The sequence below is a fragment of the Natrix helvetica genome (assembly GCF_964273705.1).
Source record: "Natrix helvetica genome assembly, chromosome: 7".
In the NCBI taxonomy this organism is placed as follows: domain Eukaryota; kingdom Metazoa; phylum Chordata; class Lepidosauria; order Squamata; family Natricidae; genus Natrix; species Natrix helvetica.
In genome coordinates, this window is record NC_138558.1 from 51,934,689 (window position 1) to 51,961,716 (window position 27,028).

The window sequence follows — 27,028 nt, forward strand, 5'->3', positions numbered from 1 at the left end:
AGCAATTTCAGCATGTGTGGACTTTAGTTCCCGGAATTCTAGGAGTTTAAGTCACACTCCTAAAGTTGCCAAGTTTGAGAAACACTAAATTAAATGATCCTTGATTCAAGTATTATGACTGAGAATTTGTTATATCTTGCATAATTTATATATCCATACATTTTTTTCTTAACTAGGAAATCTCAAAATCTAGTATTTTCTTAACAGAAGAGTTACTATACTGTTGCTTTTATAATTGTGATATGATATTGGCAATATGATATTTTTAACCCCTTTCTAATACTTTCTAAAACAGCTCCTTTGGACTTTATTCAGTTGCTTCCCCTGATCAACCTTGGAATTGATCACTATCTCTGAAAAACTGTGACTGTCCTGGATGAATAATCCCTCTCATCTTCCACCTGACCTATGCAAAATCCTTCTTATTAGTTACAGTTTTCTCTGTTAAGATTATACATATCTAATTTGTCCTATTTGGGGAAATGTCAGCACTTCTAACAAAATACATAATACAACAAATAGCAAACACCTATTTATAAATAGTGACGGTGCTTAATGCCATGTGATAAAATGAGGATAATTTCAGATTTCAATATTTGTGAAAGCAACTTCATGTGATGATAGACAGATCACATAATTAAGTATACATGGCCCAATCCTGTGAATGTTGACTTGTTGACAAATCTTAGGGGATTTACCAGGACTATACCAAATATTTAAGAAATTACATGTTTAGCTACGTAAGGCAGGAGTAGACAACATAATGTTTGTAGACATTAATCTTCTCTCTGGTATCTCCTTTGATGATCAGGCTAGCTAAAATGTTTGATCTTTTAAAAATATTTTTTACAAAGAAAAACTAATTTGGTGCATAGTATCCACATCTTTAGTATCATAGAATATCGTGGCGATATGCTTTTGGTTCCACTCACATCTCAACTTAGTTCACCTTCTGGTAAACAGCTGTCTTGTTTCTGGATTGTCCCATGTATCATAGCAGGAGGAGTTAGGTGGTCAAATGAAGAGGAGAGGTCTAGAGCAGCTAGGGACATTTGGGCCAGAATGAATTTATATTTCAATTTTTCTTAATAATTTTGCCCCAAATTTGATTTATATTTTACTGCAGCCTTAATTTATACCCTCGTAATTTGTGATTGATGTTTAGGGATACACATCCCACTATGTAACAAATAATTTTTAAAAACTATTTCAGTTATCTATGTGGTTACTTTCTCTAATTCAATTTCATGATACTACACATTTTCTACTAATATAGTGCAGCAACTATTCATTATATTCATCTCATAATGTATCTATTCAACAGAGTAAAGCATTTACTAAACATTTTAAGTTAGTGTATATACTCCACTATCTACATACTGCTCTTCTCTCCAGAAAAGCCTGTGGCAGTGCACAATGTAATAAAAATGTCAGATCACCACCCAACAATTAAACAACTCCAACAGAAAAAAGCATACAGGTAGTTCTTGTTTAGCAACTGCAACTTGGAATAGCAAGTTGGTTGTTAAATAAAGCAACCACTAAGTGAAAATCTTGACTTTTTGAAGACCTGGTGGTTATGCCATCAGATCTAGAGACCCTATGGGATTGGCAAAATACATTAATTTTCCAGTATTATTAACATCCCTCTTGCCCATTATTTTTACTTGCATTTTATAGTTTTTATAGTTTTTAATGTTTGAAATTATTATAATTGTTATTTCTGAGCTATATTTTGCTAACTTTCTTATTCAGTGCCCAGCATGGCCAGTGTGTGATGCATCCAGTCTGCAGGCTGCAAGTTTGACAGTCCTATTTTATATTCTTCACCTTAATTCAATCCTTGTATGAAAAATCTGGGGTATGAAAATATGAGATATTTAATTTAAGTCTTTGCCATTTGTTGTTCTGAAGCAAAAGCCTATGACTCACACAATATCCCGGGCCCAACCTTTTAGTTAAATTTCTTGAGGTCAACAGATCTGCCAAAAGATAAACATTTCCTCATGAATTGCCCATTACAGACATTATCACTTACTCATCCCAGCTATCTCATGCTTAGCATCTGTATAGTTACTCACTGGCTGCTTTCATTTTTTTTCAGAGACCATCAGAAAAGACCAAACACAAGTGAGACATGCACCATAATCCCTTTCCACATCCATAAAACATGCAGTCATATACACTCCTAGACAGTCTGATTCACTCCTGTAATATTTGTAATGGAGAAAAAAAAAACAGTTGTTTTTTACACGTTTCAAGTTTGCAAATTTTTTTGGTAACACAAAGCATGAAGTATTCAGGAAAGTGGTTTCTTTCTTCATCCAGATGCTTTCCAAAATACAAAACCCGCCCCCTTCCTATTTTTAGACTAAGGCTCTTTGTGTTTCTTCATTTACTGTGGATTGAAATGCTTCAAAAACAGACGTTAGCATATCTGTGAAAGCCCATGCATTTTTCCGTAAACTTTTGTAAATGCATCATCTTAAAAAGTAGGAGGAAAGAAGAAAGACAACGAGGCAAAGATGAGCACTACTTTTCCCAACATTCTTTCTAATGAAGTGTGCTAGCTGTGAGTAAATGTTCTCAGACTTTGTATCTAATTCTGGCGTTTTAAAAAAGAAATGTCTACTACAGCTAGTGAGATGGGCAGTCAGAAAAACTGAGTATAAATACTCTGTAATTCACAAAATTTATAGGAAGAACACTTACATAAATTTACCCCAACACTCAGTTGGACAAAAATAAACCAATAATATCAGAGTATACAAATAATATTTTCCCCCAAAGCATTCTGCAAACTTTATTTCAAAATTCTCATCAAAAGTCCAGGTTAATGAGCCCTAATATCTTAAGAAATAACCTTGATAAAACATCCAACATTTTTCTGTGATATTAGTTAACTATCTAGTTGTTTGGAAGTCTTTCTTTCTTTTTGCCTCTCAGAAAAACCTATGTATATTTTCCCTAATCCTCCTTTTCCTCAATCTCACGGTATTTGTATTCCGACAAAGAAAAATAGCCTGCATGCTCTTTCTTCTAAGTACAATGCAATGAACAGTTCTTTTTAAATGGCCAAATCCTAGATTATATGTGAAAAAAACCACACATGTATCTTAGATCAAAACAGCTATTGTCACGCTGGCATCCTGAATAAATTTAAAAGAAAATAAGAGGCGAACATGAGTTGGAAAGCATAGCTCCAATTACGGAAAGATTTAAGAATCGGTAACAAGCACCGTGTTACTAGCTTACATATGTGACCACATCATACAATTTCTGCTTATATATAATTGCTTTCGTCTGCCATCCTCCACCCACAGTTAGGCTTATTTACTTAATATACACCAAAAAAACATACTTTGAGCATAGAAAATAGGGCACATAACCCTGTCCTTACCTTTTTGTATCTCGTTCACACTCGTGGACAACTTTTCTACGTGCAGAAGTAAGCACAATAGCTGCAGCTGTAAAACCAGCACTTCGGGAACTGAAGTGGAGCTGTGCAGGTACTCAATAATATATACAGATTAGTCCGAGAGAGAGCTGTACTTCATGACTCAGTGGTTTCTTCACTAAAGCTTTCTAGCTCTAATGTTTTCACAATAAAAGTCCTTTATAGTTCCTGGGAATTCAAGCAGTCAGTTGCTTAAAGCAAAATATTTGAAGTGGGGATGGAGGCGTAGGCTGTCTTGTTTTATTTCTTCTAGTCTTCTTTTCTTAAGCTCTGTCTCTGTCTGTCTGTCTGTCTGTGTGTGTGTGTGTGTGTGTGTGTTTTCATGAGGTGCTCAAGATTCTACATTAGCAGCTTGTTTTGAGCATTCTTTTCTGTAAAATATTTTTCCATTTCAATAAGTTATAATGGAGGGATCTCTAATAAATGAACCTTGAAAAACAAATAATTTAAACTCTCTAGATTTAGTGTTTGTTTTAAAATGGCAACAGATTAAGGATTTGCCATCAATGCCTTGGATAATCTTCACAGCACATAGCATAAATAATTAAGAGATCAAGATATAATAGGATACATTTGTGAATTTACTTTCCTGAGGGACAAAGATTTCAGAAAGACATTGCACTCTTTATTATAAGGAGATTAAAGAAATATGCTATAGTTAAAAACAAAATGCAATTTACCTAAATTAACTCAGCAATCTTGTTAAATTCTATGGAGCATAGCCTTAGGAAAAGCAAAGTAGTTAGTTTACTAGGTAGAGCGGAATACAAAATAATTCAAAATCAATATCAGTAGAATTACTTTATTAGGCCAAGTCAGAAACCTATTAAATATAGAAACCATATTACTTCATCAAACAAAAATTAGTTTACTAGGGGAAGACTACCAATATCGAAGTCACAAATCTTTGAGTAGAATTTAAACAAAATGTGATAGATAACATATTCACTTTAAGTTTCCCTGGAATAGACTAATAACTCATCCGTATTTTAAATATATAAAATCTGACTCTACTGGAGTCTATTTACAGCACGACAACAACTTTAAGCATCCAAAAACTTTCTAAGTTGGTACAACAGTTGTTACACCACTTTCTCTGATATAAATCAAAAAAGTTTAAAACAAGCTTTTTTGTTCATAAAATATGTTGAATTTCAGTTCCTATAATTTTCCAAATACTCTCTGACTTAGGGTGAAACACGTAACACAAATATATAAATATATATATAAATATACATATAATATATATATAATATATATGTATAATATATATATATATATATATATATATATATATATATATATATATATATATATATATATATATATATATATATATATATATATATATATATATATATATATATATATATATATATATATAAGGTTACACGGGAAAAGACCCAAATACAACAAAACCAGCATACCTACACCCGTGAAAATCTACGAAAACAAATATATATATATATATACGCACGCACGCACGCACACATACATACATACATACATACATACAGGATTGAAATGAAGGAATGGAGACTTCAGATATCTAGGGTTGATGTCTTATTTCAAATATAATCTGGGGGGTATTCCTCATAAAAAAGAATACCTTTCAAAGCTTCCAAATGACAATATTAGAATCACTTAACCTAATTTGTTAATTGAAGTATGGATGAATACCCTAAGCATTATAGAGATTTTGTATGATGGGCTAGAGAGGTCAGATTAAACCATAGAAATTTAATACATCTGGATATTATTGTACCCACCATCCTCCCTAATGTTCAGTCTGGAGTACAGGTGCTATTCCACTCCCAGTGATGGAAATGGATAAGAAGGATGTGGTGACTCTAATTGTTTTCTTCCTATTTTATGTACTATATACAATATTTTCAAGTACAACCTAGAGTGCACCTGGAGAGCTAGGAAGGGCTGAGGCTACATGGCCTGTTTTGCAATTTTGAGCCCAAATTATTCTATCCCTGACCTGATTGCTTTTTTGTAGCATTTCCAATCCTCAACTAGAAGACTTCCAACTTCCTGCTGGCTTCCCCATTGACTTCCATTGTGGGAAATTGCCATGGAATGTTGAAAATAATCATCATGTGATTGTGGCTGAATGTGATGTAATTGGGATCTGGGCACCAAGCACTCAGATCAAAGTTATGTGACAGGGGATGCTACAAAGCCTGGAATTCTCATTACAAGTCATAAGTTTCCTTCATTCACCATCTCAATTTTCAATGGCCACTGAATTCTGTGACCATAATTCTATCTGTAGGCTAACCATTTGACTCAAATTAGATTAAAAGATATATCATGTCATTTAAAACCCACTTCTTCATGATTAACTCAGAATCATACAAACAGGACATTTCAAATTCTTCATAAATGATGGAATTCAAAGCATTGCAAATGCTTGAGAGAGAAACAATACTTCATAGTTTAGAGACTATAACAAAATGTAATTTCCTTAAATGTTGTTGATAGCTTGTTTGATGGGCTGCCACAAAGATGAGAGGGTCAATTTATTTTTCACAGTACCAGAAGGCAAGATAAGAAACAATGGATGGAAACTAATCAAGCAGAGAAACAACCTGGAATTAAGGAGAAACTTTCTAACAGTGAGAACAATTAACCAGTGGGACGGCTTGCTTTCAGGAATTGTGGATGCTTCACTAGAGATCTTTAAGAAGAGACTGGACAGCCACTTTTCTGAAATGGTATAAGATCTCCTGCTTGAACAGGGGGTTGGACTAGAAGACTTCTAAGGTCTCTTCCATCTCTATTCTGATTGATTGGATGCCAGGGCCTTTGGAGCTGCTTTGTGAATCTTACAATATGAAGAAGAAAAATCCCAAAAATTGAAGATAAGCCACTGATCACTGTTGAAAATATGTAATTCAAAAGAAGTGCTAATTTTAATAAAATACCATATACACAAAATCTGCTACTGCCAATATAAAACAAAGGCAAAAATATTTTTCAGAGTGCTGTGGTTGCAAAAGGGATGTAGGCCAGTAGTAGAGCACATGCTTTTCATTCAACCATTCTCAGGTTTAATCTCTCAAGTCTGGGAAAGATTGCTGCTGCCAGTGAATACTGAAAATGGTGAAATAAGCCAATAGCTTTACAATAAACTGCCTTCTGAATTCTAGCAGCTTTTAAGAGCTTTTCAGGGAAGAACAAAACCCTCTCCAGACTGCAGGAAATACTGTGGCAATACTTGTAGCCAAACCATAATTAACTTGCTTAAAGTTAGATTGCAGAACTTAATTTCCAAAAATTGATAGAAACAGTGTGAGTCCATATTCTGCAAAGCCTTATAAGATATATTCTAGTGATAACAACACTCTATAATATGTCATCACTTTATGACATCATTCTATGAAGAGTATGTAATAACCACATAATTGATCTTTCACACAAGCTATGCTCACATATCAGTGGTGGGTTTCAAATTTTTTTAGAACCTCTTCTGTAGGTGTGGCCTGCTTTGTGAGAGTGGCTTGTCGGCCATATGACTGGGTGGGCATGGCCAACTTGTAAAATGTGGTGAAACTCACTTAACAATGCTCTTGCTTAGTAACCAAAATGTTGGCTCAGAAACTCTGGCATTTGAAACACACAAGTCTTAAAGCTGTCAAGTTACAAGACCCTTGCACCCCTAACCCTTTAGAAAAAAAAAACCAGGGGTATTCAAACTTTAAGACTTATGGACTTCAACTCCCAGAATTCCTCCTCCAGTCATGTTGGCTCAGGAATTCTGGCATTAAAGTGTGCAAGTCTTAAAGCTGTCAAGTTACAAGACCCTTGCACCCCTAACACTTTAGAAAAAAAAACCCAGGGGTGTTCAAACGTGACAGCTTTAAGACTTGTGGACTTCAACTCCCAGTATTCCTCCTCTCGCTCTTCATCTTGATGTTGTGCAGACGGGCAGGGGGAGGAAGCTGGAACCGGTTCTAAACGGCACTGTAGATTTGTGGAACCTCTTCTATAGAAGAGGTTAGAACTGGCAGGTTTATATAACCACAGTGTGAAATAATAAAATTACCTAAGTTTGAAACCTCACTGAATCATAAACATTTATTTCATCATAATGTACATACTTAGCAGCCATGTAATAAAAGTGACATAGCCAACAATACTCAAGACCAAAAAACAATTTTGTTCCACTTATCTTCAGATCTGCTACATAAAATGTTGTGAACATTTAAGCCAATGAAAGTTTCACAACTTGACTTAAGGAGAACCAGTTTGATGTAGTGGTGAAAATGCTGGCTGAGAAATCAGGAGACTGTGAGTTCTAGGCATAGAAACCAATTGTGTAACTTTGGGCTACTCACTTTCTTTCAGCTTAACCTACCTTACAGGAAGAGATGGTATTCAGCCAGTTTGGACTGGTTCGGGCAAACTGGTAGTGGAAATTTTGAGTAGTTGGGACAACTGGCAAATACCACCTCTGGCTGCCCCTGCCCGCCCGCTCACCCCGCCTACCTGCTCACTCCACCCCACCCCAGCCCACCCAGTCACTCCACATATCACCTCTCCAGTATAGCACAATCCCAACTTCTCGCGAAAGAAAAAGATCTCATGAAGTTGGAATTGATTGAATTTTTTTAAAGCCCCACACACACTTTCATTTCCCAGCACACAATGGCAAGAAACATGATGGAGCTGGACATCAGATAGGCAAAGAAATCCTTGCGAGAAGCGTGGGTATCTGGGTGGTGGTGGGTGGGGAAAGTTCGGTGGTGTGGGGCAGGCAAAACAGCCAACAGAGAAGCCGGTGCAAGGTAAGGAGGAACAAAACAGCCCCATCGCACCATGCCCCCTCCTGTTGCCAAGCATACCCAGTGCTCCCACCATTTCCTGTGCTGTCCGGGAGGCAGGCCGCTTGTGCAGGCCGCTTCCCGGAGCTTCCCAGTGCTTACCGTGCTGTCCAGGATCCACGTGGGCTGTCGCAGAGGGAGGGCAGGCATAGCTGGTTGCTCTCTGGAACACAAGGTTGGCATGAGTAGGAGGAGCCCGTGCCACTCACCCACTTGCCTGCCTGCCTCTGTGCAGCCCAGTGGTTTTTAACAACAACACCGCCTTAATTGATTTTTACACAGAATATGTTATAAAAGTGTAATGTTATTGGAGGATTTTTGAAATAGCTAACAAGTGCCATTATGTGGTTGTGTTTTTAAGTATGAATAAGGTCAGGCAGAAGCACGTTCAAATAATTGTAGTCAAATGAGAATTGTGATATATTGATGGTAAGATATATAAAGATTTTTGATTTAAAGTGTATAATCTATTATGAACTACAAGTAATGACTATGGAAGAAATGCACGAAAGTTATTTGTAACCAATCGACACACTTTCTACAAGATGTATTGAAGGATGATTCTTTTTTTGTGCTTTTGTTCAATTAAAATCTTAAAAAAAAAACAATACTGCCGCCAAGAAAGGCCCCGAAACTGTGTTGCCTGAGATCCACATGGCTGCAGCAGGGGGAGGGCAGGCATGACCATGCTAACCGGAAAGACGCTTGCCCGCCTGGCTAGGAGGACGCTCAACCTTGTGGCTTAAAAGCCACATGGCTGCGCTGGCCAGGAAGACACTCGGCCGCCTGGCTGGGAGGATGCTCGCCAGTGGTGGGTTCCGGATCCCGTTGCAACCAGTACTGTTGCAACAGGCCCCGGCGTCCTCCACATGAACGCGTGCAGTGCACACATGAGTCATACCTTCCAGCAACGCCTGTACAAGCCTCTGCAATGCTCCAGCTGCTCAGTGGAGCATTGAGCAGGTGCTGTATGCGCCATGCGCAGAAGCACCAAAGGCTTTAAAGGACAGGTGAGCTCGGGCAGGTGGGTGGGCCCTCTGGAGCACTGTACCAGAATGGTACCCGGTCCTCCGGGCAGGCTCTGGTGTGCCTGTACTGAGGCATACCACCTACAACCCACCACTGATACTCGCCCACCTGGCTGAGAAGCCACATAGCTGCACTGGCCAGGAATATGCTTGCCAGCCTGGCCAGGAGGCTACATGGCCACGTTAGCCAGGAAGAGGCTCACCTGCCTGGCTGGGAAGATGCATGGCCATGCTGGCTGGAAGGACACTTTCCCCTTGGTCAGTAGGCTGCTCACCTGTCTGGCCAGTGTCAGAAGAGAGGATTCCCTGTGGGACAGAAGTTTTGTCTAGAAGGAAAAGCATACAGAAACCACTTTGATCACAAGCTATGCAAATGTTATTTCCCATATTTCCCACAACTAGAAAATTTTAAATTGCATACTGTAGCATAAGTGCATAAGTAGACTTCTTTTATTATTTAGCAGAAACAAATTCTATTAACAAAGGAATAAATGGTGGGAAATTTGGAGGAGCTGACATTGCTGTTCACCTCTTGGATTATCCCTAGCAGTACCTTAGAATTTAGAATGAAAATAAAAATATTGGACCCTGTTTCCATACAATTACTTTGTACTGTATTTTCCAATTATTTAAATAAGCTCATGTGATAACTTTTCCTACAAACTGTTCATGTTGACTATTTTAATAGGCTCTCTGAATTTGCCGAAAGGATCCTCTGAGAAGGGTGGATTTGCAGTATTTAAAAAAAGACATAGAATGGTGATTTAATCAGTGACGTGCGGTGAGGTTTATGACTGGTGACGCTGGTGACGTCATCAAACCACGTGGTTGCTCCAATCGCATGGGCGCAGCCCAAACGGAGAAGTTTCTCTTCTCAGAAATGTCAGAAAGGGACAGACAGGCTGCCGCAGCTCCACTAAAAAGACATTCTCCTTTCTCATCCTCCCCCCCCCCTTCTAGCACTGATGATGTTACCTAGGCATTTTTTTGCATCGGGCGAGCCCGGGATCCTTGCAAGGGGAATGGGACCACATGTGCAGGAGGCTCCTCAGCAGCGCACAGCCTCAGATTAGCACAGCCGCGATCCCCTTCCCCTGCACACGTGGTCCCATTCCCTTCCTTCCTAAGCCAACATGAAGGGGACTGCGGCTGCGCTGATCTGAGGCTGGCATTGAGGAGCCGCCTGCACATGTGGTCCCATTCCCTTTGCAAGGATCCCGGGCTCGCCCGATGCAAAAAATGGCGAGATCAGCACACTTGGGACTGCTGCTGAGATGTCCAGGGAGGCTAAACCAAGCCTCTCCCAGCCACTTTCGCAGCTTCCCGGAGTAATTTTTTTTAATTTTCATGATGAGACCGGTGAGGCTCTGCCTCCCCTGCCTCCCCTGACTGCACGTCACTGGATTTAATGACTCATCTATATGCTCTACCTATTATCTGAGGCCTGGGGTCCCCATTTGCACCACTGAGAGGGCCAATGTATGCCTGTACATATCTCGCTAGTTGCTTGACAATTTATCTACTCCACCTGTATTAATATATTCTTCAAAATATGATTAAACTTTTTAAAAAATGGGAAGCTGACTTGCCACAAAGCAAAACACCATGCTCCAGAAAAATCATTTACTTCTTTATTTATATTCCATAATTATTTGTATAAGTAATTCAAAGCAGCAAACATTCCAAATATCCTTCCTCCTCCTCCTATTTTCCTCACCACAGCCCTGTGAGGTAGGCTGGGCTGAGAGAAGGAATGGTTGGCCCAAAATCAGCCAGTCATTTGTTAACTCACGGAGCCATTTCTGAACTTTCCTGCAATGTGAAAAAGTTAGCTATGTGCAGCAAGTGTTTGTTTAGAAATGGGTCCACCTGTCTTGAAAAAGCAGAAAAATTATCAGCATAGGACTGTGCACTGGTATTGACAGGGATGCATTTGTCTGCAATTATTTAAACAAAATGTGGCCTTTTCTGGGGAAGAAAAGCAGCTGCATAATCCCAGGGGGGACATGCAGCTGCCTTATAGAATTGCAAACAGATGCAGCATTCCTTTCTCTGGGCTCTCCAAAATATATATATATATATATATTTTGCATTAGAATCCAAAATGCAGTGGTACAGTACAAGAGGGCAAGTAAGAATACACAATTAAGAAATATTATTTGAAGTAGGTGCTTTGTGAACTTATCTGCGGCAAGTCTTCCCAGCCACTGTTTTGCAAAAGCATTCCCAAAAATAAATATGCATCAGAATCCAAATATAGGGTTCCAACTTTAGATGACATTTATGGCTGCTTATTGTGTTTCTACTAGTAGTAAAGAAATGAGGGAGATATCATCATTTTTATAATTATTCCTGAAGTGGTGTGTGTGGGTAAAAGGCAGCACTGATCACTGATCATAACAGCACAAGAACAGCCACTAAACACCAGATCCATAAAAGCAGGGATTTACCACACAAGATAGAACCTAAGGGGTGGATCAATGTCTCTCAGCTGAAAGATGTATGAACTTTAACTCCCAGAATTCTCCAGCCAGCCATCAAGGAGTTTCCATAGAAGATTGCGGAGAATAATAGAGCTAAGAATCTGTGGAAGTTCTGGATCCAGGAGGACAGGCAGGCATTAGATAATCAACCAGACACTGTAGTAGTAGGCAAATTAATAGACAAAGAAGAGAAGAGCTCAGGAGGCCAGACAAGCGGGACAAGGCAAGGTGCCCCTCGACATGAGTGATGTCGAGTTGGCCACCCCCACCCAGTCACATGACCACCAAGCCAGGCCCACCAAACCACACCCACAGAACCGGTAGTAAAAAAAATTGAATCCCACCATTGCTCATAGGGTTGTTTGTGTAGAGCAAATAGGAAGAGGAAGTATTATGTATGTTCACCACTACTTATAAAATACTAAAGCTGAGATAAAAATCTAATGTAATAATAAAGTCATTTAATTTTCTAATTCCTGTATGAGAATGTAAGCAAGCAATACAGATAGTCCTCAACCGATAGCTTAGCAACTTAGATGGACCTCTCGGAGAGGGGGGGGGAGAGACCTACAACCTAAATTTGAAATTCTGATTCCCCCCCCCCCCCACGTGATGTGACTGCACTATTTGTCAACCTGGCTGCATTTTATGGCCATTTGCAACATTTTGGGGTCATGGAACTCCATTTTATAAGGTTTTCTGAAAACTAGCATTTGCTTCTGGGTTTTGACAAAACCATGCCTATGGTGAGCCACAAAAAAGGTAATAAAATCAGGTTGATCACAAGTGACAACTGTGATGGACAGGTTCCATTATGGTCATAATTTTGAGGACTACTTATATTTCCTGCCTGCAGACATACACCAAGCACATGGTTTGAGACCTGAAAGTACTGTACTAGAGCAACATTACATAAGAACCAAGCTTCAAAAATTTCATAAAGAATTTGAAGCAAAAAGTTGAACTGAATTGCCTGCTATATGCCCAGTTATATTTTCATAGTTCTCTTATTGTTTGTGGAAATAAGACATAGGAATGATATCTGAATGATTTTCTAGCATTACAACATGAACAAGTATTTTTCTTAATTCATATTACACTACAGGAAAACAATTATTATTAAAATATCTGAGCCAGGATCGTGCAGAACTATAGTGTTTTGAATTCATTGCAGAGAGAGAGAACATTTTCAAGAATTGTGCTGAACTTTAAAGGGATGCTTTAATTCAGCAAATTGTTGACTGTTCAAAGCAGCATTTTTCTTTAAAGAAAGTGTTATATTAGGAGCAACCACAGTGATTCAGTCAAAATGCCATAAAAGGAGGTTCTGCACAAGTGTTTTTAATTTTATTTCTGCAGGAGCAAAGTGGCTGCCAGTCTAAATCAATTTATTTCACCTGGAAATGCTAATCAAATTGCTTCAGTTCAGAGTAGGCTGTGTTGAAAATACTGTGTTTCCTTGAACATAAGATCCAATCTTATTTTGTTTTGGGCCCCAAAATAAGCATCAGGTCTTATTTTCAAAAGATGCCTTACCCACTGACCTTAAGACCACCAAATCAAGGTTTCTGGTGCCCCGACACCTGCTGTGCCATTGCCTGACTTCTTCTGTGGCTGTGTGTGGCCACAAGTGGTCAGATGCTGCTTGGCTCATTATGCTGGTGCCACCGCTCGTGACAGGAGGCTGTGTGAGTGACAGCACTGATACAATGTGCCATGCAGGCGTTTTTCAGAGTTCGTAGAAATTCTTCTATCATCCATCCTGCAAGTAGAAATCTAGGATAATGTTTGTGTTGCTCCCACATGCATTTGAAGACCATCAAGAGAAAAGCTGGTGTTATTCATAGCTTAATATAATTAGTGCCCAGGGTGGATTACAAGACACAAATGATAGGCTCTTGTCCAAGAAACTGACAAAATGTAAACAAAAGAAAAAATTAATCCAGTTAAAAGAATTAAATAAATTTGAAAAGAATGTATGATTGTTTCAGTCATAAGATAAAGGTAAAGGCTCCCCTCGCACATATGTGCTAGTCATTCCTGACTCTAGGGGGCGGTGCTCATCTCCGCTACAAAGCCAAAGAGCCAGCACTGTCTGAAGACATCTCTGTTGTCACGTGGTCGGCATGACTAAACGCCGAAGGCGCACAGAACGCTGTTACCTTCCAACCAACCTAGGTTGGCAGAAGCTGGGACAAGTAATGGGAGCTCACTCCATTATGCGACGCTAGGGATTCAAACCGCTAAACTGCCAACCTTTCTGATCAACAAGCTCAAGTTTTAACCACTGAGACACTGTGTCCAATTTCAGTCATAAGTATGTGCTTATCTGATGTGCTCTTCTGAAAGTTTCAAAGAAAGTTGTGAGGGAATTAACATCATGGTCCTCCCCATGAAAAAATTTACCCCTTAAATCAGTCTTTTTGCACATTCATTTAATAGAATAGAATAGAATAAATTTAATTTGTTAGCCGCCCCCTCTCCGAAAGGACTCGGGGCGGCGTACAATAAAAAACCCATACATATATACATATACATACAATACATATACACATACATACAAACAAATACATGTATCCGGAGGAGGTAACACTCGTTAAAAGCATACAATAGTAATAATAGAATTAAAATTAACAATTAAAATACCCTCAGTTAAAATTACAAATTTAAAAAGATTGTCAGGAGCAATGGGATAAGACTATGGTTGAGCCAGGCCAGCTAATTGGAAAAGGTGGGTCTTGAGCTTTACACGGAAGGAGCGGAGATCGGAGGTAATCCTGATGTCAGGGGGGAGGTCATTCCACAGGGCTGGGCCCATCACAGAGAAGGCTCTGCTCCTAGGTGTCGCCCCCCGATACTGTTTAGTGGACGGCACCTGGAGAAGTCCCTCTCTGTGCGAGCGGATTGGTCGCAGGGATGTATGGGGCAGGATGCGATCCCGCAGGTAACTAGGTCCTGTGCCATGGAGCGCTTTAAAGATCGTAATCAAAACCTTGAAACGCACCCGATAGACCACAGGAAGCCAGTGCAGCTTGCGCAGGAGAGGTGTTACACGGGAGTATCTGGTACTCCCCATAATCACCCGCGCGGCCGCATTCTGGACCAACTGCAGTCTCCGAGTGCATCTCAAGGGAAGCCCCATGTAGAGAGCATTGCAGTAGTCTAGGCGAGACGTCACCAGCGCATGAGTGACTGTGCGTAAGGCATCCCGGTCCAATAGGGGGCACAATTGGTGCACCAGGTGGACCTGGTGGAACGCCCCCCTTGCCACGGCTGTTACATGGTCATCCATGGACAGCCGGGCATCCAGGAGGACGCCCAAATTGCGCGCCTGCTCCATGGGGGCCAGTTGCACGCCCCCGATGGCCAGAGATGGAAGCAACTGGTTGAACCGGGGGGCCGGAAGCCACATCCACTCCGTCTTGGAGGGGTTGAGTTTGAGTCGGTTGTCATCCATCCAGACCCGTACGGCTTCCAAGCACCGGGACATCATTTTCCTTGAACATATTAATATCCCAGCAATGAAATACATGCTTAATATATCAAACTTAATGTTTTTTAAACCCAGTAGTATGTGCCACCTAAAATAATTTTCAGCTCTATAGAAATTAAGCAGTCATCTATTTTTGTTCTCTGCCAGACTGGAGATAAATTTTATATTCAGCCAGTATCCAGAAATAAAAAAACCACTATTTCTTCATCTAGGAATAAACAAGCAACTCCCATGGGGGACTAACATGTTCAATACATGATTTTCATCATTTGATATACTCTAAATGCAGATCTCATGGGTACAGTATCTACAGGATAATTCAAAGCTTTCCCCAAACATTACTGTACAGAGCAAAATGGGCTACACTGACAGTTAAACCAAGCAAAAGACATGGGACTGCCGCCTTCCCCCCCTCTCTCTCACACACACAGAGATAAATATCTGAAAATGCATTTCTTAAAATATTGTTGAGATTCCTGATTTTTTAAAATGTTCATCTTTTCCAATCACTTCACTCTTGAAAGCCAGTTATATTGAGAAAAATAAATACATTGTGAATATGCCCATTATTCTGCAGATGTAAAGAGAAACAGTCTTCAAAAAAAAATTCTCAGTTGATGTTTTATGCAAAATCTTTCAAATAATGTGATAAAAAGTAACACCCTCTTAAGTTTGTCAGAGTTTATTAATGGTAAGAATGGAAACATTTCCTGCTCTTTCCAATACATTTATTTCTCTCTCCCAGAGCTTCTCTCAAATTCTCAAGTTGCCTGTACTTTGAAATACCAGTGTTCCAACTTCCTTATTTGGTTGCTGAAGCTGTTCTTTGTCTTGTTCAAACATTCTGATGAAGCTGCTTGCTTTCTCTCCATCCACAGCCTTTCCACCCCTCACCCGCCCTTTCAGTCTGACTTCAAGCAGGTCACTCTGACTCAGCCGCCTTTGTAGCTTACAAACCAATCACACGCTAGTTATGCCCATTTATGGAGTACCTTAACTTTTGGAAATCAGCAAGGCAAAAGGGATTTTTCAGTTGTTTGGAAAAGTGTTCGCTCTGCTGCAAAATCTGAAGTGAGGATCAACCACAGATTTCTATTTTACACATTCCTATCTTTTTGCTGAGAAACCAGGGCAATATGTATCTATGTAAGAAGGGGGAGCAGAGATTAAACACATACTAATTTGGGATCATGTTTTATTTATTCCTTTGTAGTCTAGCCATGTTTATGGTATGATCTGTAGCACATTCACTCAGAATAAATATTCTGAACTCTTTTAGGCTTACTATTCAGAAAATATATTGAAAATGCCTTCAACTTTCAAAGAATAAAGAGGTGCACAGATATTCTTCAGGTTTTTTCTCTGTGTAGTTCAATATATTGCAGAACTGATACCAATGGCTGACATCAAGGTACAGGGGGGGTGGGTTAACATTTTAATTTAATTAGTGTATAGTTTAAGCCTACCTCCCCCCCCCCCAAAAAAGCAGGCACTAAGTATTTTAATGTTTTAGCAACTTGTCTCGGCAATGTATAAATCTCTCTATTTTTTTCAGGGAAATGTACTGATGATGCTTGTATGATATATTATTTAATTCTAATAATTTAGGATTAGACAACCATTGAGCAAATAGTTCCTGAAATGTGCCTTGCTAGCATCTTTCTTGGAGTTACAAAAGACAGGGAAACGAGTTTCTTCTTTCTATTTATACGTGTGGGCACATACGGAGCCATATGGCATCCAGGATGAATGGAGCTATAATAATTAATCTCATCCCTAAAATCCCAGTATTCCCATCTTGGATATTCAGATTTTATATTTGCAAGAAGCAATTAGAAGATGCTTAACTGCAGAATAGAGCAACAACAGACACAGAAAGAAGCTTAAGAGGTTGAGTTAAATATAAACCTGATTATTCATCTCACATGATTTTAAATAATTAATATGTTAATATGATCACAATTCTGAGAACCTTCCTATAGGTCACAGATGACAACTAGGCCACTTGTGGAATAGCTAATGGCCCTATTCCTAACTATAAATGAAGTCAGCAACTATAGTTCATAAACCATTCCTTAGTCCTTACTATTATGCTGTATACATATAACTACATATCCTCTGATCCATCCAACATCATAATAAAGTTTACAGATGACACAACAGTGCTGGGTCTCATAACTGGAAGGGACAAATCAGCATACAGGGAAGAAGTCCAGAAGGTATCCGCATGGTGCTCAAGAAACAACTTACATCTAAATACTAGTAAGACAAAGGAGATGGTGCTAGATTTCCGGAAGCAGAGAGAGGAACCTGCCCCACTGTATATCGAGGGGTGCTGTGTGGAGAAGGTTTCCTCTTTTAAATTCTTGGGAGTGCTTATTAGTCAAGATCTCACCTGGAAAACAATACGTCTCTGGTGACTGGAAAGGCCCAACAGAGATTTCATTTCCTTAGAGTCCTGCAAAAAAATCAGGCGGAACAACGGCTGATGACCTCTTTCTATCGGTCCACCATAGAAAGTGTCCTCACATATTGTGTTACAGTATGGTATGCTGGTTTAATAGCTGCGGACAGGAAGGCACTACAGAGAGTGATCAATTCGGCACAAGAAACCATTGGTTGCCCTCTGACACCACTGGATGATATTGCCAGATCTCGCTGCTTTAGCAGAGTAAGGAAGATACTCAGAGATCATTCACACCCTGGTCAGTGTCTCTTTGCACTTCTACCATCGGGCAGAAGACATCAAAGTATAGCCATCCGAACAAACAGGTTTAAAGATGGTTTCTATCCTTGGGCTGTGAGACTTTTAAATACAACCACAATCACTCCATGCACACACTAGGTTTTTTTCTTTTTCTTTCTTTTCTCGTTTCTGTTATAATTTTGCACCAGTGAGGTTAAAACCAATTTTGTTGTATTTAAGTACAATGACAATAAAGATTATACTTATACTTATATACTTGTACTTATTTATTATAAGTGAATGGTTATCATGCAATTGTGATTGTATTTAAGCTTAAATTCCTTTCGTATTAAGCTTAAGACCCACCTATTCCAAGCAGCTGGCCTGGCTCAACTTTGATCTAACCATATCGCTCCTGACGGGCTTTTACTGGGTATTTTAATTATTTTTAATTATATTTAATTATCTAGGGGTTTTTAAATATTGTATTTTAATTGTTTTATTTATCAGCCGACCTCCTCCTTGTGTATGTCTCGGTATATGTCTCTGTTATATGTTTGTTTTGTCCATATTTATTTCATATGTTTCATTGTACGCTGCCCCGAGTCCTTCGGGAGAGGGTGCGGCTAAGAAATAAATATTTATTATTATTATTATTATTATTATTATTATTATTATTATTATTATTATTATTATTATTATTTATTACAGTATAGAATAGCTGTAAATAAAATGTATAGTAATATTTTATATCTACATGTATGGAGAGTGGAAGTGTATATGTGCTGTAGGCCGTGATGCCAAACCTATGGCACGCGTGCCACAGGTGGCACGTGGAACCATTTGTCATGGCACGCGAGGCTTCAGCTTTCATTTTCGGCCATTTTTCGCCCTCTGGAGGCTGAAGCTTCCGGAAGGCGAAAAACAACCCATTGCACAAACCGGAAATTCGGAAACCAACTTCCAGTTTGTGAGTTGCAACAGCCGAGAATGGAAGAGTTCGGGCAGGAGTGACGCCGGTGAGGAAGGTGGTCAGATTGGAGGGAGGCGTAGCCCAAGCTCTCTGGGACAGGTAAAGAAGTGTGGGGAGGCAAAGGGGAGAGAGAAGAGAGAGCACTGGGCAGGAGCCACAGGGGGAGGAGGGCGGTGGCTCTTCTTCACCCCTCCCCGGAGAAGGAACTTGGAGAGCTAATTGGAGGTGGCATGCACTCTCCCTCCCTCCCTCTCTCTCTTGCCATGCATGCCACGATTTGAGAAGGAGGGAAAAGGGGGGCTTTCTTTCCCCTCAAGTCCATGGAGGGAGCAGCACTTGGCTGAGGCATGGTGTGAGAGAGAGGGGGGAGGGAGGGCGCACGCCACCTCCGATTAGCTCTCCAAACTCAGCTTTTCACCATGGGTCAGCACTTCACGTCCAGCTGGTCCATGGGTCACGGCAGCGCTTGAACGAAAAAACGCATACAGTCCAAGGTAGCCAGGGAAAGAGAGCGCGCCTGCTCGCCTGCCTATCTGCTAGGCCGGGGCTACGATTGGGGTTCAGTGGCGGATTGGTTTCTCTGGCTAGCCAGCGTGCTTGGCAATTTGTTAAGAGGCACCGTTCTCCCACTCTCTCTCTCTCACCACACACATCGCGATTTGAGAAGGGGGGAAAGGGGGGCATTCTTTCCTCTCAAGTCCACGGAAGGAGGTTTCAGGGAACCTCCACCTCCTTCAGAATGAAAATGGCTGGCAGGGTGCCTCATCCCAGCGCTGCTCCCATGGCAAACAGGGGAAACATCCCCACCGGCCTGATCTCTCTCTCCCCCCCCCAGGGAACCTGTTTCCCCACGCACACCCTTTCTGCACCGATGAAAGGCACTGGGCATCGGGTGCATTGCATCTGTAACAGCCAGTGGCCACCAGGGAGACCACCAGTGCTGCCAGCTGCCTCCTGGCGCAGGTGAGCTATGCTTGGCTACGAGGGGGTGTCATGAGGCTTTGGGCCAGGACTGCGTGAGCACAGCTACCCCACCAAGAGCAGCGGTTGCCTTTGTTGCCTCTAAAGGCGGTGGGGAGTGCTCCAAACTTGGTCCGGATGCCCCGGCTCCAGAGTGGTCATTGAAGATGGCCGCCACCTGCGCCGCCAGTCTGGAGAGCTTTGTTTTGGACCTGCCAAAGAGCTTGCCTTGCTCTTCCCGGTCATTCAAAATGCCTCTCCTTCTTCGCCATCCCTTCAGGATGGTTCTGGCACCTCCCAACGACGGTTCACTGGCTGGGTTTTTCAAGAGACTCTCCGGAGCTCGCTATTTTTCCAGCCGTTCCTGCCGTGACACTTCCGGTTTCTCAACTCTTGAAAATTCTTTACATGTTGAAGTCAACACTCACACCAACCCTCTTTACCTGACACCCCTGCTTTAACATGTAGCAATTAGGACTGCAATAAGGGAGCTATATTTTACTGATAATGGTATAGACATGCAATTGTGCTTTATCTTTAATCATTCTTCATACGTTTAATACACAAAGGGCATAATAATAGGATGGAGTCACCCTCATATAGGCATTTAGGCTAAAAAAATCATGAACATAGCATTCTTGTTAATCCTTACTAATTCACCTCTCCTCAGCTATTACTTTACCATCCCTTCCCTTCCACCAGTTGGTAAATAAAGGACCCCAGATTTTGTACATAATGGAGAGGACACATTCTCCTTACATTTTGGATAAACATCTACTGAGTGGTTTGTTTTCTAGATGGAAGAGGCAGTTAATAAGGAGAATAAATAAGAAAACAAAACAGTTAGATCAGGATTTTTTTCATGAGTTAGTTTAGACACATCTACGTCTAGAATTAATAGCATTATAATATTGCATTCAATTATTCTAAACTGCTGGCTAACAATTTTGGAAGGCATATTTCAAAGCATCTGAGAGTCTCAGTTTCCTAAAAAAAATTCTATAGAGTTCAGAAGCATGACCTTTTTTTGGAATCCTGGTGAGTAATATTATGACCATCCATTATTAATTATTTTTTCAGAAATATAGACAAAATAGTTAGCACTTTTATTTCTCATTTGAATATGTTTGTACTATGGTGTGCTTCCTTTTCCTTCCTTTTTATCCAGCTATTTCCACCAGACAGCCAATATAGTATTAATTAATCCAATATAGTAGGGGGTGGATTGCAGGTCCCAAATGGAATTTGTGATGTTAAGTGAGGATGACTGAAAGCAGAAGCAGTGCATCCGGCATTCCAGTCATTTCCCTAGTTGTGGTGCACCTTGCTTAGGAGCATAACTATAGATTAGATTGCAAGAAGTTAAAGAATACTGTGGAACTTTTATCTCCCGAGGATGCAACTCAACCACTTGTGCAATATGCACAACTGATAACACATTCAGTGTACAGGTTGCAGGAAACAAAAATAAAGACAAAAACATGTATAGGTAGTCTTTGACTTACAACCACAATTGAGCCCAACATTTCTGTTGTTAAGCAAAACAGTTGTTTTATCCCATTTTATGACCTTTCTTCTCACAGCTGTTAAGTGAATCACTGCCACTTAAGTTAGTTACATGGTTATTAAGTCAATCTGGCTTCCTCATTGACTTTGCTTCCCAGGAGTCACAAAAAGAGAATTACTTTACTTTTATATAAAGTCAACAGTTTTCCCTTTAAATCAATTAATTTACTATTAACACTTTTAAGGGAAAAATAATGGTTAGTTCTTTGCTGATGACAGAACCACCCAAAATAACAATATTGCTATTACACTTTCCCTGACAAATAGGTTTTATTTGCATAACACCCCTAATTTAGTGGTGAGGAGGCTAATTTGTTGTGCAAACAACCTAACCCTGTTACAAGCAATTCATTTTCATGACTGCCAGACAATTATGTTAACCCATAGAGTCATTCATGTTTTATGTAATATTTAGTAGACTTTGTATCTCTTCAGTTCTGAATTAGAGAAAAACTACCCTGTTTCCCCGAAAATAAGCCCTCCCCTAAAATATTTAAATGCATATGCAGCCGGTCCCTGCCATTTCCTGGGGGAGAAGGGGGGAACATGCCCTAGCCTGATTTGTATGCTCCTAATATAAGCCCTCCCACCAAAATAAACTCCAGTTAAAGTCGTCAGCAGATTGGGGGGGGGGGATGGCCAGCACTGGAGGCAGCGAGAGCGCAGGAGGCTGACGATGTCCAGCAGTAGTTGCAGCCCATGCAGTGCAGGTGAGTTGATTACCTGTTCAAGCAGCAGAGGGAGGCGGAGGGGAGGCACACAATCCGGACATGCCGCACATGCCATGGGAAAGCCACGGGAGTCTCATCTTCGCATGGCAGCATCAGCAGCAGACAGATGCAGAGGTTTGGGGGGAAGGCAGGCGATCCCAATACGCCATGCAAGCTGCAAGCAAGCCGAGAGAAGATGGGACGAAATGGGTGGATGGCCATGGGAGTCACATCTTCGTGTGTCTCGGCTTGCCTTCAGCCCATGTGGTATGTCGGGATAGGCCACCTTCTCCCGCCCATCTGCTTCTATTTGCTGCCGGTGCCACTGCACGAAGATGAGACTCCCACAGCTGCTTGCCCGCTCTGGCCTACTGACTCTTGGCTTTCTCATGGCCCATGTGGCACATTCAGATCACGTACCACCCCCATGCCTCTGCCTTCATCTGCTGCTTGGAGAGATAATTAATTCACATGCGCTGCGTGGCCTGCGCAGTCCCAGAGTGTGCCGATCAAGGGGCCATAGGCCTGCAGATGCTGCCAGACACCATTGGTTCCCATGCGCTCTGCGCCTCTCGTGCGCATGCTTGGGGAGGGGGTGCCCAGCCGGGCAGATCACCCTGATATTGTGTTTCCCTGAAAATAAACCCTAATGTGTCTTTTGGAGCCAAAAATATATGACTGGGTCTTATTTCTGAGAAAACACAGTATATGATAGTAACTATTCCAAAATAGCGGCATGCAATTACCTGTCCGAATCCAGAGGTGCTCACAGTAGAACCCTTGAAATTAATGGAACTTCAGCTAGCCCTGATTATTTAAGCCTCAATGAATTTAAATTATGAGTGATTTTGGATCCTTACTCTCTTGTGTGCTAATTGGTTAGATGAGATCCATAATCTAATTTTAACTAGCCTTGATCTAATTTCTGTAAGTGATTGATCAATCTATGCTCACCTAAAACAGTGTGCCATGCCCTGTTTCCAGATTATTCATGGAACAAGTGGCAGAAAAGAGGGCCCATCTACATTTGGCTCTGGACTCATCCTATTTATTTCAGTCCCATCCATCCATTAACATGCAATTGCAAAGAGATTGCTTCTTAATCAACACAGCATCGGTAGTAAGGAGGGGAGGGAGCTCACTTTAATCAAGTAGCAAAACAAGGGGATGTATTGCAATTAAGCTCCACTTATAAGACATATTCTCACAAGGAGTGTTTCATTACTAGAGCTAATGGCTCTGGAAAATGGCAAAACCTTATAAAACAGCTTTACACAGACTTGTCATCAGTGCGACACAATTAGTGATGTTAATGAGTGGCTCTCTAACTGCATTTTTAGCTGTGACTGCAGAATAGACTATGGAAATATTTGATTCCTTGCCTGCTTTCTTTCTTTCTTTATACATTTCAAATTCATTTGCGAACTGGGACGTCCCTGTTTGACCTTAAATATTAGAATAACAATGGCAACCTTAAAGAGGAAAAGACATTATTCTTCACAACTATTTCTAAAGTCACTTATCACACTAAACTGAGCAAAACCAACCAAGTTGCTTCTAGTTTAGTGTGATTTATAAACATAGACAATATAGCAACCGTCAAAGTCTTTCAGTAAAACCTGGAAAATCCTTGGCTAGCAGTGGTGAGCTGTTGACTCTCCATCTGAGGGTTGATGGACAACCCAGGCTCTGCCTCTGTCTCTATCTCTGACAGCTCCATTCCCTCTTCCTACTCAGAGCTCTCAGATTGCCTTGATGTTGGCCCTGACTCCCACACCACCTCCACATCTGATTCTGCTGCCAAAGAGGCCAGCGGCTGACAGGCCACAACAAGAGGGGAGAGTGCAAGGTTTGTGCTTCTGGGATGAGGGAAGCTGGAAAGTGTCTGGGTCCAGCTCACCTGGATTCTTTCTCTCGCAGCCACATGTGCTCCAACCAGCAGGAACTGATCTGCAAGTATGGCCTCAACAGGTGTCACCAGTGCTTCTGACAGTAAACCAAGGGCATTGGCTTCATTAAGGTGAGGGGGAAGGTGACTGTGTAGGCTCAAGTCATGCACTTTTGGTTGCCCACTGCAGCCACTGGCTAACATCCCTTCGTTGCCCAGAGTTCCCTGGCAATGGCCATGATATCTCCTGTGTGCAGTCATGTGCAGGCTGGGGAAGTAAATCTGAAGGCGTGAGTAATGTTCTAATGTACAGAAGGCATAGTTAAATATGTGGCAGAAAGTGAACTCTGGGTTTTTCCAATTGCAGTAAGTGTGGTTGAATGTGTATAGTTTTAGAAGAGCTCTGTTTGTGTGTGTACATACACAAACAGCATATATAGTACATAACATATCTTTTTGTGTGCCTATACACACGTTATACTATGTAATATGTATGTACACATATGACATGTATTCATAGGATTAAATAGTGTATTTTGGATGTTCAGTAGTAGTAAATAAATAGAGAGGGAAATTGTATCTGGTTGAGGTCTTTGAGGCAAGGTGATGGGCGAGACGAGGCCGGGCATGACAAGGAATGGTGGGAAGGGACAAGGTGTGGCCAGGCATGGCAAGGAGAGGCCAGGTGAGGCACCCCTCGATGTGAGTGTTGTGGCCCGCCGGCAGCCAGCAGAGCTGGCAGCAGATTCAGATAGTGAGGAAGTTGGGGAGGAACATGGGCCAATCCTGGAGTCTGGGGAAGGCTCGGATGAAGGCTCTGTGTCGGAGGCAAAGAGGGGACCAAGGCCATCTGGTAGTTATTTGCTGCCTTCGGTGTCTGACATCAGCAAGGCAGAAGAATAACGGGAACCTGTTCCCAGCGTGCGCGTGAGCAGGGCTACCAGAAGGCAAGAACAATTAAGAAAACGGGGTTGACTTGGGAGTAAGGCTTGGAGAGGATTGGCCCTCCCATAAGACATAAAAGAGGAGTGAACAGGACATGAGCTTTTGCAGGAAGCAATTAGTTAATCTGGTTGGCTCAAGCTTTGAAAAGTTCTGTTTGACTCTGTGTTAAGTTTGGCCTTGCTCTGCATTTGGCAATTAGCATTCCCAGGGAGATAAGGTGGGTGTTTATCAACATTCCCCCTGAAAGACTGTGGCAACTCAAGCAGACATCTGTCGAAACCTTCACAGACTGTTTGGGAAGCTTTGTGGACTGTTAATGACCACAATTTACAGCCGTATAAATAAAATAGGATTTTGGGACTAAGATTGTGATTTATGCTTTCTCAGGAAGCCTAGGTCAGAATAGTGAGTGACGTTCAGTTGCCCACCCAGTCACATGACCACCCAAACATGCCTACCCAGCCAGTTATTAGGGCAGAGAACCAGTTGTTAAGTTATTTGAATCCAACCACTGGTTACAGCTCTATGGATGGAAATGCCTCTATGCAGGCTACTTTAAAGTATTTAAGTGAAAACTGTAATGAATCTTGGTAAAAGCCCCACAAATACATTTTTCTTTCTCTGTTATTAAAACCAAAGTAAGAAAGTTTGACGCACTTTCAATACATGTCAAATCAAGCTCTGATTTCCTCAGAGCTTGATTTAACATGTCTGATTCATGCCTGAATCTAATTGTCAATCAGAAAACACGAACAAATAAGCTAATTTCACCTTATTCTAAGGTTACATTAACTAAATCTTACAAGCTAAAAGCAGAATTCTCCCGCAATCTTTTTTACAACCTGAGAAACTAGAAGAACCCTTTCTGAGCCTCCTACCTTGCTCACTATTCAGCTGTGGTCTACACTGTCTCTTAGCTGATTGTTTTATAGATGGTGTCAAACTTGCCACAACTTAAACCTCTCAATAGAAATGATCCTTGGCTCTATTTGTTGAGAAAGATATAATTTATGAGAGATTAAGTGTCAGATTTAACACCAAGCAACAAAATTATCCATGGCATACCACTGACAAAAGTACTGACAAGGGGAAAAAAAGTTGCATGCAGAAAGGTAAGTGACTAGAGTTAGCAGCGGGTGTTCGTGATTATAAAAATAGAAAAAGGAGTCATAAACTGGAATTGGCATATTGATGGAGTGAAGTTGCACAAGATCATCTATATACATTCCTGACTATTGAAAACTACGATTCAATAATACATTCTCATTACATCATTCATTATTTCAAGATCCAATCATATGCTAATAGTAGAGCTAAATGTCAGTTAAGTAATTCTATTCACATCTATATATATATGGTTTCAAATTTATTTCAAGAGTAATGATGAACAATGAAACAATGTATATTATCTAACAGCGTCAACATGAAACAATTCAAGATGCTTGGGAAACTCTGAAAAATGAGATGGTAAAATATCGATCAACCACAATACAGGTAGTCCTTGACTTACAACAGTTCATTTCGTGACTGTTCAAAGTTACAAGAGCACTGAAAAAAGTGAATTATGACCATTTTTCACACTTACAACCTTTGTAGCCTCCCCAAGGTCATGACAGTTGCAGTGTCCTGATGCACAAAGTTAATGGAGAAGCCAGGTTCAATTTAACAATCATATTATTAACTTAACAACTTCAATGGTTCACTTAATTATGGCAAGAAAGGTAGTAAAATGGGGCAAAGCTCATTTAACAAATGTCTCACTTAGAAACATAAATTTTGGGTTCGTAAGTCAAGGACTACCTGTAGCATAAAGAAACAAAAACAAAAGACCCCAGACGAAACCAGCATGGCTGCATAAAGAACTCTCTCACAAAGTAAAAGAAAAAAGACCAGTATAAAAATTAGAAAAAGGGACACATAACCAAAGCAGAAAGCCAGCAAACAGCCCAAAGCTGCAAAGAATCGGGAAAGCTAAGGCTTAGATTGAATTAAGACTTGTAACAAATG

The 27,028-nt window shown here is 40.7% G+C and overlaps 1 protein-coding gene across 7 annotated transcripts in view; it reads right to left on the reverse strand.

The window, feature by feature from the left end:
- The window catches only part of PALLD (palladin, cytoskeletal associated protein), a 243,530-nt gene that overhangs the window by 70,464 nt on the left and 146,038 nt on the right, over positions 1–27,028 (reverse strand). The window contains exon 1 of one of the 7 annotated variants that reach the window (XM_081959393.1): positions 3,401–3,582. The exons of the other annotated variants lie outside the window; for them this stretch is intronic. The gene's annotated coding sequence lies outside the window, so the exon portion shown is untranslated. Of the gene's footprint in view, positions 1–3,400; positions 3,583–27,028 lie in introns of those variants that run through there. 7 annotated transcript variants of the gene reach the window in all.